This window comes from Cannabis sativa, chromosome 1, assembly GCF_029168945.1.
Source record: "Cannabis sativa cultivar Pink pepper isolate KNU-18-1 chromosome 1, ASM2916894v1, whole genome shotgun sequence".
NCBI classification, from domain to species: domain Eukaryota; kingdom Viridiplantae; phylum Streptophyta; class Magnoliopsida; order Rosales; family Cannabaceae; genus Cannabis; species Cannabis sativa.
The window spans coordinates 71,931,923-71,937,436 of NC_083601.1; the positions used below are offsets into that span (position 1 = coordinate 71,931,923).

Sequence of the window (5,514 nt, forward strand, 5' to 3'; positions counted from 1 at the left end):
ATTAGTTATCTGACAGAAATTTCTCTCTTCAGAAAAACTGAGCCTTCCCTATTTTCTTCTATAGGCCAAAACCCTCTTCTCTCTTTTCCCTTCATAAATTTCGACCCTAGTGAAAGAGTAAGTGCCCACACACAGCAAGCAGTAACTCAATCATAGATTGGAAGACTGTGAAGGATCAAACTCAAAGAAGAAGGACCTTCGGGCTCAGATCTTGATTATACTCTGCTACAGAAAGGATACAAGGGTTAGAGATCTGAGTGGAAGGAGACATTAATTCCGCTGCATCAATGTAAGGTTTTCTTAACTTTATATGTGTTTAATTTATCGTTTTAGAAAGTTCATATTTAGGGTGTTAAACAACATACTTGTGAGTAGATCTAAGATCCTGGTAAAATAAATTCCAACATTTCTCTGTAGGAAACAAGATGCAAAAGTCACTTTTTCCTGAACCCATCACTATCTATTTATAGCATGCCACATAGGGTTAGGTTTGAATTATTTTGCATTAAAATAATGAAAATATTAAATGATAAAACCTACAAAGGTGGCCGGCCATGGCTTAGTGGACTTGGGCCTCACTTTTGCAATTTTGCTGTTTTATCATTTCTACATCTCATTTTCTCAAAAAAGCCAATTTTCAAATTCAACCATTTAAATGTCAATTTCAACTATTTAATAACTACAAATAATTATTAAATAATATTGTCATTTATCATATTTATTAATTAGACCAAACAAAGTATCTTAATTAACGAATATACCCTAAAAACTCTTTCTTTACAATTTCGCCCTTGCTTAGTGAAAAATTCATCAATAGACATAGTCTAATTTGAGAATTATAATTGATTAATCAAAACCAATTAAATGATTCTTACAAGTAGTATTGTCTCAACTAGTGCGGCGACCATGGGTCTATATATCCGAGCTTCCAATAAGCAGATCAAGAATTTACATCCTAAATTCACTGACTTATTAATACTTCATTGAATCCACGCATAGAACTTAGAATTGCACTCTCAGTATATAGAACGCTCTATATGTTCACCATATAGACACGTCATTCGTTATCCATTGTTATAATCCTAATTTGATCAATGATCCTCTATATAGATGATCTACACTGTAAAGGGATTAGATTACCGTAACACCCTACAATGTATTTTATCCTTAAAACACTTAACCCCGTATAAATGATATTTCAGCTAAGTGAAATGAGTACTCCACCATTTATTTTCATTTGGTCAAGCTCGAAGGAAATCATCCTTTACTTTCTATTTGCCAGATAGAAGCTATAGATTTCATATTTATGTTAGCGCTCCCACTCAATTGCACTACCGTGTTCCCAAAATGTACGTATCACCTTGACCCAAAGTAGGCTTAACTAACAAATCAAAGAACACGAATAACACTCTTGAGATTGAACCTAATCATATCAGGACTAAGATCATTTGATCTAGGATCAACTAGGTGATATTGACTTGAATAGATATTACGGTAAGTTTAATTAATCTATGTCAAAGTTCAATATCGGTCCCTTCCGATGCATACTCCATGCATCCAACCCAAGCTTTACTTTAACCAATGCTCTGGAAAGAACATAGCATTTCTCCAAATGCAAGTAAACTCTGTTGTAGATTGTTATATCAGTAAAACTCCAGTGTTTTGATAAATCTAGGAATCTTTATTCACATAGTCATGTTTACTTTCCACTGTGTTGACAACACAGTAAACAGGATCAAGTATTTGAAAAGGGTTTGGATGAATTTATAAATCAAATAGACAAGCAATTGATAAGGTGAACCAAAACATACAAATGAATGAAAAATACTTTTGTTTCTTTATTGATATTGAATAAAATGGATTACATTGAAACAGAGTTTTATTTAGGGCATAAAACCCAACACTATGTCACGACAATAAAATCTTGATAAAAAAAACTTAATCAAACCCATAATACACCTTAAACTTAAAACTTGACAAACCTTAATCTGGTAAACATGGATAAAACACCTAAACCTAGGTTCTGGAAAAACACCCCAAACGGCTAACTATTTTTAGAAAATGAAGTTCCCCACTAGGTCAAACGGTTAACCGGTTCCACAGTACCATGTAGAACCAGTTAACTGGTTTCTACTGCAGAAAACGGGTAACTTGGTTTTTGCACCAAAACATACCCACAGCTCCTCCAAACCTATTGGAACCTTCCAAAATAGTTTAACAATATAAAATCAACATAGCCAAACATTCAAAACTCATAAATACACTTAAATTACAAATTCACCATAGTTGAGTGAGCTTTTGAGTTCTTGAACTCAACTCACTCAAATCAAAACGTAATAGCCTTAGAAACATCACATTCACACTCAAATAAACTTGAATTAAACCTAAGAACATAGTCTGAACTCAATAAAACCTACAGACTCAAAATTAAACAAAACCCCCAACAAAACTCAACCTAAACCCTATGAATCATCAAGAATAAGAGAAGAGCTTACCTCAAAGCTTGAACAGCTCCTAGAATCAGTTATTTTAGCTAGAGAATGACTGAATTGAGATGGAATTTCTCTGATTTTCAGCTGGGGTTCCTAGGGCTTCGAAGGGAAAGAGAGAGAAAGTTGATAATGTTGTGTGATTTTTTCTTAGTTTGTTCTTTGTTGATTATTTCTTAATTATCTAACTAATAACTTATACTAAATAAAATAACCTTAATTCAGCCTAAAGTTACTAGAAATCAAATAGGACAAAAAGGATATATCTTAGTAAAATGACTATTGTACCCTCAATTTAACACTTAAGCTATTTTATAACCTAGGGGTACTTAGGTCATTGCTAGCTATCTCAACTAAATCGAAACTCAACATACTAAACCAGTCTGGTACAATTCTAATAAAACTATTCTATTGTCGTTGTGACATCTTTGGCCAATCCATTGAGTTTCCACGGTCGCTGAACCCAAAAATATTTTATTTTGAAAATAGTATATATATTAGCCCACGTGTTCCAACAAAATCTCCATAACTGATAAATTACACTCAATTTTTTATTTACTCAAAAATCACTGATTATCTCATAATTGACTTAAGTAAGATTATGATCTTACTGTAATATTCATATAATTACATATTTAATAAAAGGGATTTTTTCTATAATAAACTGAAAATGGAAAAAATTTACATTTATGACCTACATAGAGAAAATAAACAAAAATATAAACTAAAAGTTGTTATTTACAAAAATACCTGCCAAAAAAAAACAGAGGGGATCCTCCTTCTTCGTGACCCAACTGTAGAACCCCAACAACCATTTTCAACCATTTTCATTCCAAAACTAGGAAAATCATATCTAAAAAAATGTAGATCTCAAAGAAAAACTACTCAGATCCCGAAAATCCAAATACAAAAAGGGAAAAAAATTTATCCAACCTCCATTGTTGTACAAAAAAAAAAAAAAACTCAAAAACAACATTCAGTCAAAAGCCCAACGCGTTCAGAGGAGAAGAATCGAAGAGAAGGAGATCTGTAATCTGGAAATTTTGGTACAGAGCAATGGGCATTGGGATGACAACAACTCAGCACAGGCAGATTTGCAGCAATCTGGAAACAACCCGGCAACAACTTCCAAGCAACAACTATCTGCGCACACAATTGGATCAGTTCAAGACGATACATTTTTTCTAGGAACAGGGACCGTGACATCATAATCAACCATACAACAACCAGAAAACAACAAAGAAAAAACTACAGCAATAGATGAATATAAAAACAACTAAAAAAAAACTCAATAACAACACAAAAATAACATCAACAAAAATACATAAAAGAAATACAAAAAGAATGACAGAATACATAAAACCGTCATGATAAACGAGTAAAACATTGACAAAAAAAAAACAAAATAGTTACTGTAAAAACAAACTCAATAAAATGATAAAAATCAAGGTAATAATACCTTGGATTTAACTTTAGGCTTTTCTCTCCCATCATGCATTTCGTTCTCAAAATCAGAATCGGATATAACCTAGAACAACAAGGGGGGAAATTTTAAAACACAAAATGTAATACGAAAAAACACAACAACTAGAAAAAAACTAAACAAAAATTGAAAAACAACAAAACCAAATTTACATCCTTTGTAGACTTCGAAGGTTTCGCTCTCTTTGCCTTACGAGACTCGACCTTATTTGGAATGGGTCTTTTCTTAGTAGCAGATGGCTCTGAAACATCACCCATTACTTTCTTAGCAATGCGCTTCAAACTCATCTTAAGATCAACTTTATATGAATTTTTAGGAGGTTTCTTTGAATTTTTAGAATTTTTTTTAGCTGGAGATGGGGACTTCGAACCACTTCTAGTGGTGGTCATTTATAGAAGAAGAGAACACAATGGGGGAGGAAGAACTTACAGAGATTATCGAACAAAATGGAGATAGTGGCATAGATGGGAGGTTGAGAAAAAATGTGGGTAAGGGCTTCGACTGGGTGATCGTGGGCTATGGAGGTTGAAGAACAGAGGAAAGAGAAACAGAGAGAAAAAAAAAAAAAAAGAGAAGAAGAATAGGGCAGATATGGAGGAGGTGGGGTGTAAGAATAGATAAAACATGACATATGCATGGTAAAGGTATATTTGTAATTATTGAACTTTTAAAAAAGTAAAATTGAAAAATAAAAAATATAAAAAGGTTTAAATAATTGAGAATAAATAAAAATGTAAAAAAAAAGTAAAAAGTGACATCAAGCGTAAAAATCTCTTAATAAAATATGCCAAAATTAACATAGTTATAATTTTCGGGATATCACAACTATCCCCTCCTTACAGAAATTTTGTCCTCAAAATTTACCTAAACAAGTCAAGATACCGCTCCCGCTTCTGCGACTATAATTCCCAAGTCGCTTCTTCAACCTTGTTATTTCTCCACAACACTTTAACTAGCCGAATGGTCTTGTTTTGCAATACTTTTTTATTTTTATCCAAGATCTGAACATGTTGTTCCTCGTAAAATAAGTCCGTTTGAAGCTCAATGTTCTCATAACTAAGAATTTGGGTCATATCAGACACATATTTCCTAAGCATTAAAATATGGAATACGTTGTGAACTCCAGATAAAGTAGGGAATAAAGCTAGCTGATAGGCTACTTCACCTACACTTTCCAATATCTCGAATAGACCAATAAATTTGGGACTTAGTTTTCCTTTCTATCTAAATCTCAAAATCCCCTTCATTGGTGACACTCAAAGGAAGACAAAGTCGCCAACCTGAAACTCAATATCTCCATGATTTGGATTAGCGTAGCTTTTTTGTCTACTTTGTGAGGCAAGCATACGAGTTCAAATCTTCTCAATAGCCTCACTAGTTCTTTGGACTGCATCGGGTCCAAGATATCTCCACTCACCGACTTCATCCCAATGAGTAGGTGATCGACACTTCCTTCCATATAGCATAGTACTACAATGGACAACGAACCACCTACATTTTTATCAGTTGCATAATGTGGCCTCTCCATCCTCCTTGGTACAT

At 33.3% G+C, this 5,514-nt stretch overlaps 1 long non-coding RNA gene across 1 annotated transcript; it reads right to left on the minus strand.

The window, feature by feature from the left end:
* Window positions 1-3,188: 3,188 nt before the first annotated feature.
* Window positions 3,189-5,514, minus strand: LOC133033694 (uncharacterized). Its single transcript, XR_009685804.1, has 2 exons — window positions 3,949-5,514; window positions 3,189-3,632 (listed from the first exon to the last, which is right to left on the minus strand). It is a non-coding gene; the product is annotated as an uncharacterized LOC133033694 (long non-coding RNA).